Genomic DNA, 13,738 nt, shown 5'->3' with positions numbered 1-13,738 from the left:
TAAAAAAAAATGTTCATTCTTATAGAATAATGTCCTATAATCAATATATATTTCCTCTTCCTGCCACACTATACCATTCAACATAGCACTGACTCCTCATGTGCATTTATTCCCTGGATCCCTAACAATGAAAAAAATTAAAGGACAGAAGAATGCAGGGAGAAGAGGAAACGTTACACCCCGTAAAATCTACTTTACAAACAATAATAGAGTCAGCTCAATGCAACAGAAAGCTAGCACAGTAACAAAAAGATGTACCCTCAGGACGTTGATGCATTTGATGTCAAAGATACAACAGAGACTAAAAGGACTCCCAAATTACAATGAATAACCTTAACAGGACTGGGGTTTTCTCTTTATATTCAAGAACATTAAACGATTTAAATAAAAAAACTGTCAAAAACCATATAGCCATATAATTCATGCAAAGAGCTAATTTTAAAGGAATTTGCCAGAAATAAATTCATAGTTTTAAGTAATTAGGTCATCCTATTGTGCTGGTTCTTTATGACTTTAAGAATGAATGTAGTGAAATCCTAGTATAAAAATGGAAGAATGTTTTAAGTGTATGTTTAGAATAATTTTGATATCTAACTGCTAATCTCAACACCATGTTTTGAAAATATCTAAGCATAATTTATTGTAACTTGGGAAGAAATATTATAAATACATCTGTGAACTATCATAGTTTTATCACAAAATAAATTCCTATAATCTTCTGTGTCTCAAAAATAGGACACAGTTAACCTGGGGATTATAAAATCCTCTGGACAGGCAGAGTTCATTCAGTAAGTTTCTGACAGAAACTAATGCACAGTAGGCTATAAAGAGAACACTGTGATGGTGAGACCATCTGGAAAGCAGTTGCAGTTCAGTTAGAATTTTTGATGCTGTAAATAAGGAAAGTTATAAATGTAAGCAGTGTATAATGAACCCAATTTAGTGTTCTCAAGGAACAGACTTTATAGTCTCATTACAATACTGAAAATAAGCAATAAACATATTAATGAAGTACTAAATATTTACTTTTTACATATCACACTTTTAAAACTATTTTACATTTTAATAAAAATATGAATCATGTAATTTGAAATTGAAATGTATTCAACTTTTAAAAGTTATTGTAAGACGTGTATATACGTGTATGCAACCATTTAATCGAAACCTGTGTTAGTATCCTCTCACCGTGACAAACTATCTGACACAAACAACTTGAAGGGAGAAGGATTTGTCTGCACTCAGGTTCCAGTCCATAGTTACCTGGCCCTGTTGCCTTTGGATGAAGCAGGACATCCTAGTGAGAAACATGGGATAGAAGAAACTGCTCATGGTAGCCAGAGAGTAAAAGAAAGAGAGGGAAAAGGGTGCACACTCCAACATTCCCTTCAAGTACTTGCACCCAAGGACTTAACTTCCTTTTATTAAGGGACTATGGACTGGTGATAAAGCCATGACTAATCACAGGAGCCCTTGGGGAACATTTGAAACCCAAATCATTGTGATGTTTGTGATGTGATGTGATGTGATGTGATGTGATGTGATGTGATGTGATGTGATGTGATGTATCCAATGCTCAAACTTTAGATAATTTCAAAGGACTGTGAACCTGAAACTAAAGGGTGTAAAAGGCCTTGTGATGATTAGCTTTAGTGGTCCACTTGACACACCCTAGAATCACCTGAGAAGAGTCAATAAGAGATTGTCTAAAATGGGTTGACATGTGGGGAGGTCTGGGGTAGGGGGATTGTCTTAGTTAAGTGAATTGGTGCAGAAGATCCAGCCCAGGGAAGGCAGGCACCATGCCCTAGGCAGGGGTTGTGAACACAATGAATGGAGAAATTGGTGGAGCAAGCAAGCAAGCAAGCCAACATGTATGCATTCATTTCTCTCTGCTGTTGTCTGTGGATGTGATGGGACTAGTGTTTGAAGTTCCTGCCTTGACTTCCCCACAGTGATGCACGGTAACCTGAGATTATAAACTGAAATAAATCCCTTTCTCCTCTAGGCTGCTTTTTGTCAAAGTATTTTATCACAATAACAGAAATGAAGCCAAAACAGGTCTCAAAGTTGTATCATTGCTTAGCTAATGGCTTAAACTACTTGTAAGGGTTCATGGATCTCTATAGAAATTTTAAGCTTTTACAGATTATTGGTAGATACTGTAATTTTCTGTTAATAGAGCACATGATAAGAAACATAGTAAGGTTAATACTCAAAGGGTTTAGAAACAGACTGGAGTCTGGCCTGGGCTCTGCAATTTACTAAATAAGTGACATTAAGCAATATTCTTAGCTCTATCTACTCCATCTTTGTTTTCTCACATTTGTGCAGAGATTATGATAGTACTACCATAAAATTCTAACGAAGATAACATTTAGCAAACTACCTAGGAAAGCATTAGAAAAATGCTAACTTACTAAGTGTGATGTTAATATCACTGTTATCATTAAGTCACAGCTCACAGTATGCAGAGCACATCATGACACAGAAAGCTGGAAGACAGTTTTGGCTCAGGAGGTGGATGTGCTTCAAAGAAGACATGGGAGAACAAAGAACTCCAAGCACTGAAAGCTTGCACTTACTGCCCTGTAAAACCCCCGGAGACTCTTCCCCTTTTAGAAATTGAGGAATGCATTTCTGTAAGGCGATTGTCTCTGCTCCATTTTTGGAAACCCAGGCTTGAATGCAATAATCTCATCCAACCATTCTACCACAGATTGTGTGTGTGTGTGTGTGTGTGTGTGTGTGTGTGTGTGTGTCTGTATGTCTGTCTGTCTCTCTCTCTCTCTCTGTGTATGTGTATGTGTATGTGTGTATAGTGTGTGTGTTGTGTGAATGTGTGTATAGTGTGTGCGGTATATGTATGTTATGTGGTGTATGTGTACATATATGTTTAGTGTGTGTAGAGCATGTATATGGTGTGTTCTCTCTCTCTGTGGGTCTGTGTATTTGTGTGTGTGTCTCTCTCTCTCTCTGTGTGTGTGTCTGTCTCTCTCTCTGTGGGTCTGTGTATGTCTCTCTCTCTCTCTCTCTCTCTGTGTCTTTCTCTCTCTGTGGGTCTGTGTATGTGTGTGTGTGTGTCTCTCTCTCTCTCTGTGTGTCTGTCTCTCTCTCTGTGGGTCTGTGTATTTGTGTGTGTGTCTCTCTCTCTCTCTCTGTGTCTGTCTCTCTCTGTGGGTCTGTGTATGTCTCTCTCTCTCTCTCTCTCTCTCTCTCTCTCTCTCTCTCTGTGTGTGTGTGTGAAGTCAATAGACTTTGGCAGCATTTTTACTGAAGTAGATCAATACAAAGAAACAAGCGTGGCTTAGCGTAAAGATGCTGCACAATTTCCTGATACATTTCACAAATGCTGAACCCTTGTGGGATTCAACAGCAATAGCACAGGAATTAGAAATTCCAGTATTTGTCTTGAAGACCAAGCTATCAGACCCTATTTGATGGAAAGAGAGAGAATTGGATGACTTTCCAGTGTTAGAATGTACACCCATTTCCAAACAATTAACTGTGTCTTTTGTATTACAGATCAGTAAAGGACAATGGGCTTCTTCGTTAGGTGAGCTATGGGATCTGAGCAGGAAAATAGTACTGAAAAAACAACATTTTGGGCACCTAATTATACAAAAAAAGTTGACAGCACAGCTTAAAAATATATTTCAACATAAATAAACCTTCCTGATTTTGAAGCTGGCATCATGGTTTGGGCTGAATTTCAGTTTTGTTGCCTAAGCGACTATAGAGAAATCTTTGCTGTGATTTAGCTCTCAGATCAGGGTGTTTACATCAGAGGCAGTTAGGTTTAGACAAATGCGTTTAGATTTTGACACAAGAGATGCATTTCTTCCATCCCTGCATGAAGAATACCGAATACAAACAAAAAGCAATGAAGCCAGTATAGCTGTCCAGGCAATTATTGCTGATCCAAAGATAGATCACAGGCTGGAAAATGTTGGAAGATGAACAATTTAGGGTTTCAACTTCTCATCTATTTAATATACTTGGAGCCTACACATCATTCTGGAATGTGCAGAGAAATAAACTATAACAATTCCAGGATTCAATCTCCCTGAATTTGACCAGATAGTCATCCTATTTGTCTTTCTTTCTCTATTAAGTATTTGAGGAAAATAAAGAGCATTATCAATAAGTGGAAATGTTAGGTACACAGATATTTGTTTTAAATTTATCTACAGTAGCTAAAGTTGGGATAAATTCAATGATAAAACTGCAGAACAATCATAATCCAATTAACTGTCTAAAACTGCCAATAATAAATTGAAAATGTTCTGTTGGCCCATCTAATATTAATTACACTGACCCTTAAACCCCCCAAATCTTGAGTGCCTTTCTTTATTCTGAATCAGGATCCTCAGAACAACTCTTTGGAACAGGAACTTTAGCTCCATTTTGTCATATGAGGAAAGCAAATTCAGAAAGGCCTGGTGAAGTTGTACAGTGTGACCAACATCTGGGAAGTGGCGAAGCTGGAGTTCATGACACATCTACCAAGTCTAAACACTGGCCCCCACACAGTTCTTTTCCCTCTTTAGTTAAAAAAAAACTATACATAAGCTATATTACCACAAAATTGGGTAGTTTTATTTATTATTATTCATTGGCAATTTCATGCATTATACTATCAATTGTTGTTTTACCTTGGCTACACTCTTTCATCCTCTCTACTTCTTGCTCTGAAACCCTTCTTCTTCCCTACAAATCACCCTCCTTCTTTTATCTATTCCTTTTGTGAATGATCCACTCCGTTTAATTAGACCTACTCACATGAAGATCAATGGGGATTTATTTACTGCAGCAAGGGCACTTATTGGTGGCTACACTGCTGGAGAGAATGATACTCCCTATCCCAGCAAAGATTAGCTGCCGATAGACCCTCTAGAAGAGGTGGGGCCTAATAGATTGCTCCTCTGTCCCTGATCAAATGTTCACAGTCCAAACTTCAGATAGTCTTTGGTAATGAGTTAATGAGCACAAAGGCTGTGTCATGTCTACAAGATGACTTTGTGCGGCACACCTCCCCTTCCTCTGACTATTATGTTCTTTCTGCCCCTTGGAAGGGGGTGATACCTGTCCCATCTAAGGCCGAGCACTCTACTGTCATTCATTCTCAGCATTTGGGCCAGTTATCTGTCTCTGCATTATGTGCTGTCTGATGCAGTAAGGAGCTTGTCTGACAAAGGCTGAGTCAGCACTAATCTCTGGCTATAAACATGAGTATTTAGAAGGCATTTGACATCGTGAGCATTACAAAACAGTAATAATAGGAACCCAGAACATTTCTAAACTATTCTCTCCCTGAACATTCCCTTTCTCCTATGTTCCTTTTCCTGCTGTCTGAATTGTCACATTTTAATGCTTATTTTCTTCCCCTCAATCAGCAATCATCTGAAATAGCTATACTATCTCTCCTCCTCTGTTTTCCACATTGATAGTTGTTGTTGTGTGTGATTTCAAACTGATGATCCTCTTGCCTCTGCTTCCGAAATGCTGGGATCATTACAGTGATGTGCCATATCCAACCTCAATCATCTTTATCAGCTCTCACTTGGGAAATTGCATTCTCCGTTTTCTTTTCTCATTGACCCCTTCTCTCTACATCTCTAATTCTGAGTCTATTTCACCATCTTCTATTAAACTCCTTCACTGACTTGCTTCCTGAAGTCTCTCCATGTGAAGGCTGGCATCCCTTGTTGGTGGTCTAAGCCCCTCCACATTCTATTTCCAAGCAGTCCAGCACAATTTAGCATTTGCTGCTTTCATTTAGAAAGTATAGAAGAAATATTTAAGGAGGAGAAAGGCATAGTATGTGCCCAAAGGATGAATGGTATTATGTTTACTTTTAATTTTCTCTTTTTTATATTTCAAGTGACATAACATGAACATTTATTTTTATTATTTTAAAGTTGTATTATTTTAGAAAGTTTAGGTACATGAAAAAAATTATTACATTCATGCAGGGAGATTCCAGAATATCTAATTCATTAATTTATTATTTGAACATATAGACCACAGAGCAAATGTGGATACCTATTGTGGTCAGGGGGCAAGTTTCAGAGAAGTAAATAATTTATTCTAGATATAACAGGCTTATAAAAGAAGTGAGAACATTCCCCATGGAACAGATATGGGTTTCAAATACAGACACGGAGAAAAATATAGCCCAATTTGATTATCATATTATATAGGCAATAGAAATAGGTATTAGATAACATAAGAAAGGAAATGTAGGATAAAAAATGTATAGTGATACAAGGCTTTTCTCATGGCTGTGAAAAGCAGGGAATTTTCCCTAATCAATGATAGGTTAAGTACATAGTTACAAAAGTAGAATGAGAAACATTAAGTATAGCTATTAAAATAGCACTATCACTCAGCCTTGTGGCACGGGCTTAAGTGGCACAGCTACTTAGGAGAATCACAAGTTCAAGACTTGTTTGGACTACTGAATAAGTTCAAGATCAGCCTAGACAATTTAGTGAGAGCCTGCCTGAAAATTAAAAGTAAGAGACTGTCAAAATAGCTCAGTCAGTAAGATGCAGGGCTTGCTGTTAAGCACGAGGACCTGAGTTCAATCACCAGCATCTATGTAAAAAGCCAGGTTTGATGGTTTGTAATCCCAGTGCTGGGGAACAGAGGCAGTTGGATATCTAACACTCCTTGGTTAACCGGACTAGCTTAATCAGCTAAATCCCAGCAGGAAATCCTGTCTCAAAAAATATTAGATAGCTCCTTGTAATAACACTTGATGTTGACCTCTGGTGTCCACGTGTATCTGCTCTCCCAAACACAAGCACATACACACATACACACATACATACACATACACACACACACACACACACACACACAAATAAAAAGATAGCTGTAGCTGTAGCTCAGTGGTAGAACACTTGCTGACCATGTGTAAGGTCTTGGATTAAATCATCAGTATGGAAAATAAAATAGTATTGGCACTCAAATGGCACAAATGAAGTAGAGAATCATTTAAATGTAAGTTTTAAATGGAGAATCAAAAAAGAAAAAGGGCCTTTACATTTTGCTAATCAAAATACAGAGCTCTAGCTATTCTCACTGGGGTAAGATGAAATCTCAAGGTAACTTTAATTTGAATTCTTTGCTAGCTAAGGATAATGAACATTTTAAAAATATTTCTCAGCCATTTCTTTTTTGCAAAATTCAGTTTAGGTTCATTATCCAATTTTTAATTGGATTATTTGTTTTCTTGGTATTTAGTTTGAGTTGTTTTTATATTCTACTCTGCCAGATATGTAGTTGGTAAAGATGTTTTCCCATTCTATAGGCTGCCTTTTCACTCAAATGGTGCTGTACTTTGCTGTACAGAAGCTTTTTAGTTCAATGAGATACCACTTCTCAATTTTCAATATTAATGCCTGTGCTACCAGGATCCAATTAAGAAAATCTCTCCCTGCTCCTATAAGCTGAAGTGCATTCTCTACTTTCTTCTCAAATTGGTTTAGTCTTATGTTGATGTCCTTACCCACTTGGAGTTGAGTTTGGGGCAAGATGAGAGATCTTGTGACATTCATCTACCTATACCTATTCATTTTGACCAACACCATTTATTGAAGATGCTGTCTTTTCTCCGATGTGTATTTTTTTTAACTTCTTTGTCAAAAAGCAGGTGGCTATAGCATGGGCTTTTATCTACTCTTCAATTCTATTCCATTGATCTATGTGTCTGATGTTATGCCAGTACATTCTGTTCTTATTACTATAGCTGTGTAGTATAACTTGAAATTAGGAATGATGATACTTTCAGGATATTTGTTTTCATTGTTTGGGATTGTTTTGACTTTCTTAGGTCTTCTGTGGTTACATATGAACTACAGAGACACTTTGCTCATCCATGTTCCCTGTTTGACTCATAGGACATAGAGAAATCAAGCTGGTGTTGACCTGGAAGCCTCATCTCTGCTGACTAGACTTCACAGTGTCTAAAGGTCCTCTGCACACTACCAGGGGAAAAATTATTCAACAATCTTACCCAGTGCAAACCCTAAAAGCTACAATAACAACTTGCCTGGCAAGAGAAGCCCTTTGGTGCAGTAGCAACATGAGTGCTATGGGAGTGACTGTGCTAGATAGCTTTAGTTGTTAACTTGACACACCTGGGTAGAGGGAGCCTCAATTGGCCAATTGCCTCCACTGAAGTGGTCTATGGCTATATATATGGGGCATTTTCTTGATTGTTGAGTGATGTGGGAGGGCCCAGCCCACAGTGGATAGTGTCATCTTTGGGCAGGTATTGAGTAAGTCCTGTATTGAATAAGAAAGCAGGTTGAAAATGGACCAGAGGAGCAAGCCAGTAAGCAGTGATCCTCCACAGCCTATGCTTCAGCTCCTGCCTCCAGGTTCCTGTCCTGAATTCCTACCTTGGGTTCCCTTAGTGATGAACTGTGACCCAGGAGATGTAAGCCAAATAAACCCTTTCCTCCCTAAGTTGGTACTGGTCAAAGTGTTTTGTTATAGCAATTGACGGCAAAGTAGAACAGTAACCAGCCATTTCCTGGCTGTATTTAAGGCCCACTCCCCAAGAAGTAACTTGTGCTCCATACTGTCAACTGGATAAAAACACATGGCTGAATAATAGGTCATAGGCTTTAGGGTAGAGCCTAATACTATTATTCTGTTAAATGGACATAGTAATAAACAGTCTCCTAAGTTATTATCTTCATACCCACAGATTTGTGAATCTCTCAGCCCTCATCAGAGAAACTTCTTTTTGCAGTAGATGGTGATTAATACAGAGATCCACAACTGGGCAAAGTATTGACAATAAGACATTTTGGAGTGCACAGCTGTAAATGGGTATCTATGTCATAGTTCTTCTCCTCAAGGCTTAGGGATCATTTCAGAAGAGGGAGTAGAAAGACTAAGTGTCAAAGGCAGTGACTGACTGTGAAATATTTACTGAACCTGACAGGGCCACTGCACACATGAACTCAAAATCTGTCAAAAAAAAAAAAAAAAAAAGCCAATCTTTCTCCCTCCTCTTCCACAATGGTCTCTGAGCCCTGGGTGGGTGAAGTTTAATATGGGATCTATACTCTACACTCTTATTCTCTACACTTTGACCATTTGTGGTCCTTTGTATTTGTTGCCCTCTGTTGCATGAGGGAGCTTTGTTGAGGAGAGTTGAGAGATGCATTAGTATTCTCTCTACCTCTTGTTCCACTATGTTCCATAAGCCTTAGGTGTAGAGGTTCCATTGTAGATGTGTCATTTAGGTTTGGGCATTTCACAGACAATCTCTATATGTGATCAATTGTAGAATTCTATAATAGCCTCTGTTACAAAGGAAGCTTCTTTGATGAGTGGTGGCTGGCATACTTGTCTGTAAACATAAGGATCTGTATTTAGCACATAGTAAGAAATTACATTTGTCTAAGCATGTGACAGTCTGGGGTTTTTTCCAGGGGAAGAGGTGCATGACCATATTGAAATAGGGTCTTACAGGCTCCCAGGATCTTGTGCATATGAACTTACAGCAATGGTTACAGCATGCACAAGACCCTTGCAAATTCAAGCAGACAAAATCCCAGCATAGACGTGTGGAAATCAGCAGCAGGCCCTAATCTTAGCCGAAGAACTATTGGGGAACCTCCAGCAGATGAACTTGCACTGAGGGACATCTGGGGATACTCAGTTGACTCAATAGGCCTTAACATAAATGGCAGAATGCATGAAATCCAGAGGGGGAGGATATGAGAGGGTGCCTGGGGGAGAGTAGAAAAAGGATTAAGATGTTGTGTATGAAATACACACAATTTCTATAAGAATTAAAATTTCAAGCCAAGGAAAATGCCCCATAGAGGGGGAAATGTTCATGAATTTCCACTAAGAGGACTCTTGGGATTTTAAAAAGAAAGTATATCAAATTGAATGGGAAAAGTGATAGGGAAGCTAGGGGAGAAAACTGGAAGGGAAGGAATAGAGGTCGGACTTAATCAAAACATTATATGCATGTACTGAATCCTCATTAAAAATAGAGAGCTCTGGGAACATTGGAAATAAAGGTGTCTGTCCTCATCACATGCTATAGACGAGACAAAATCTTTGCCATGAGGATCTTAGGTCTTTTTTTATTTTTTAGTTATTTATTTGTAATAAATATATGAAAAAGAATGAGTACATATTCAGCCAAAGGATAAATGTTTAATATTACAAAATATTAAAGGGGACAAACATTACCAGTGAAATCTACCTGATGACTTTATATCCATACTCAGGTACTAAGAATCTGAGTGTAACCAGCTGTGACTAGTAATAATCAGATACATAGAGATTAAATACACATATGCAAACATCTAAGTGTTAGTAGCATTAAAAATGTAGGAAACAGCATATTTTAAAATGAAATGGAGATCTTCTTTAAAGGGTAAAAACTCATTCAATTTTATGTCTTACAGGGTTTTTACTGAGTTCAATATTGTATAACTTTATTAATTCAACAGTGAACCTAAAAATTTAGCCATTTTTGAAAGAGATGTATCCATGCTCTGGAATGTGTTATTGAATATGTTAAAGCTTTAATGAAATGCTTCTTCTAATCATGTGGTTATTAAATTTAAATTTTTTTAATTAAAAAATTCTTCAAAGCATAAAAATTTGCTCCTTATTAATTAGTAGATTTTAAATACATTACCATTGAAATCTACCTGATGACTTTATATCCATGCTCAGTATTGTGTACAATAACTTTTTCTATTTTGAACATTCTGTGTGTGATTCCAAATGGGAGTTCTGCAGCCCAATACAAAGAACATCACCCGGGGTTCTGTGGTGACATGATGAAAACATTTGGCACAGTCAGTCAACCTACAATCTGGCAGATATTTGAGAATACGGGACTGCCAAGAAAAGTTTACCAAGGTCATAAGCCTATTCCACAGTGATACATTGGTCGTGCTCGTGTTGACAGCATCTCACATGATCCCCTCCCAATTGCTGGTGAAGTAAAACAAGACTATGAATGGGATCCAGGGATACCTAATTCTTCTAAGAGACTCAAGAAAGGCTTGGAAGCTGACATCAAGATCTGTTCCCAGTCCTTTGGAAAAACCTTTTCAACTCTCCAGACCAAGCACTCAAGAAGGAATAAACAATCAATGTTCTAAATAAAAGCGTTCTTGTGGGCTTGAAAAGTTGCAATACATTAAATAAGCTCCCTTTTTAGGTTAGCAGTGTTTAATTTGCACTAATATTAATTGAATTTGTGTATATTAAATGACAATATAAAGATGCTAACTCTGTTCCTCATTTACCACATACTATTATGTTCTATCTACACAGTTTAGTGGAAAAAAGGAAAAGCTTTCACACCTCCAAAAGCTATATAAAAGCAATGCAAAAGTACATCAAGTTCTGTGGCTAAAACTCTAATTTATCCAGCCATCAGGAGCTTCATTTAGCACTTCTCTATAATAATTGCCTGTTCTGGGTACTGTATTTCATTCATCCCTCCTCTCCCAAAGCCATTTAGCCCAAGGAATAACCAGACATTTCCTTCCTAAAGTCCTCATGGTTCATGGCTAGTAATTAGAGAACACTAAAAACAAACCCAAAAATGATTTCATAAAGAGCAAACAAATGAATTTCACATTTTACCACTAAACACATTCGTTCTGGGCATCCTAAGTGCAATAAATAAATCCATATATCATTGTCTGCAAAGATTGTTTGATCACTTATTTGTTTGCTGAAGGAAAACAACTTTCCTTTTCTGTAGTATATGCCAATTTCTCACTAATAAAAGCAATTTTAGGTACATGAGAAATAATTAGAGGGTGGGAAAAATTAATAAAAAAAAACATTTGATCTTTCAATCTTGTGGTGTAAGAAATGATGGAAAGGCACAAAATTAGATCAAAGTATGCCAAGCAATTCCTGAAGCGTTGTGCACCCCAAATTAATTTATACTTTAGTGCAGTTACCAAACAGTAGAAACTATTTATGAAAAGAAGATATTTGGGAGTCTTTTTACAACCTCAGAGAAGACTAAATTTTCACTAAATATATTTCAATTGCGTATTTCACAGTATGGAGATACCTTAGCAAAATAAACTGTTTAAAATAACAGCCTACTTTTGCTTTTTTTTTTTTTTTTTTTTTTTTTAATATGGAGTTTTCTTGCAAACCTCAGATGCTTTTTGGAATCTATGCTTTTGTTATTCACAAAAGATGTCTGAAAACTTTAGCAAGAACTCATTCAAAGCAAATTTCTTAAAGGACTGCCTCATTGTTTTATTCTGGAATTGGAAAAGTGAGGCTACTTCAGCCTCTAAGTGATGTTCTAAAGCATTGCTAATGCCACTCTCCAGTCGTTAGCACACATTGAAGAAACCTGTAACTTCCAAGCCTCCATCACATGAGCTTACCTGTTTGCTTGTTTTATTTTCTCAAGTAAATTTTAAGATTTTTTTTTTTTGAGTCAAGATGAGTACAAGTACTGACATAATAAACTCTTGAAAACAAAAGAAGTGTAACACAGACAACAAAGGCTGTGAGGGTCCTCGGGGGTGGAGGATTAATTGGGCAACTTCCTCAAGTATAATTCTCTAATTCTGAAGCCTTCAGAAGAACCTGAAAAACAGCCCAGCATCACAGTATTGTCACAGTTGTTATTTGTAGATTCCACATTTGCAGTGATGTCTTTGTAGCACCAACATTTATATAAAGACAATTGTGTGGACACTTGTGGGTATGTACATATCAGCAGAACATTTGAGATGCTTCACAATCAAATGCCCAGCTGAAGTCAGACAAGGCAATGCTCTGATTTTTCTCTGGTTCTTAAAATGTAAACAAATGTACTTGGTGCTGTCTGTTTAGTGGGTTTGGTTTTTGTTGCTGTGCTTGCTTTGCTTTGTTTTTTGCTTTTTGTAATTTTTGTTTTTGTTGATTTTGTATTTAAAACGCCCCCTAGCATAATCTTGATGCCCTTGCTTGACAAGCTCCCTTAAATGTAAAAAGGATATTATATATTTTGATTAGGAAATGTTTTAAGATTTTATATTTATTTGTTTGTTTGTTTATTTATTGATCTTTTTGAAACAGGGTCACCCTGTGGCACACATCTTTAATCCCAGCACTCAGGAGGCAGAGCCAGGCAGATCTCTGTGAGTTCAAGGCCAGCCTGGTCTACACAGTAAGTTCCAGGCCAGGTGGGGCTACAGGGAGACCCTGTCTCAAATAAATAAATAAATAAATAAATAAATGAGCAGCAAGCACTCTTAGCCATTTAAACATCTCTCCAGCCCCAAATCTGAGTATTCAAAGAACATCCTTTGGATATGAGGGACCATATTGGCTCTGATTTCAATGTTATCAAATCAACAATGTATATTTAATAAGGTGCTATTAAAAATTACACATGAAGCAAGTAGATATTATGATTGGTTGCAGAAAATCTTGTGAACAAAAATTCCTGGCAGGAATTTAACTTTGTAAGTCCCCCTATGAGGCAACGATTCAGCAGTCTTTAGTTCAGTGATCATAATGACGGCACAGAAAGAACGTAATTCATACAAATAATGAGCATCTGCTATGAGTGTGCTTACTACAACAAAAATTAATAGAGAGTCTAAGAATTATCCTCCTATCTGGAATACTCAATCAATTGTTGATGTGCCCTAATAAAAGTAAAATTATTTTTATATTTGTTTTCTTACTGTACAATAAAAACATATCCAAAGTTAAAAAT

This window comes from Nannospalax galili, unplaced genomic scaffold, assembly GCF_000622305.1.
Source record: "Nannospalax galili isolate Female #2095 unplaced genomic scaffold, S.galili_v1.0 scaffold235, whole genome shotgun sequence".
Lineage (NCBI taxonomy): Eukaryota > Metazoa > Chordata > Mammalia > Rodentia > Spalacidae > Nannospalax > Nannospalax galili.
The sequence above is the reverse complement of the archived record's forward strand: the minus strand, read 5'-3'. Positions refer to the sequence as shown.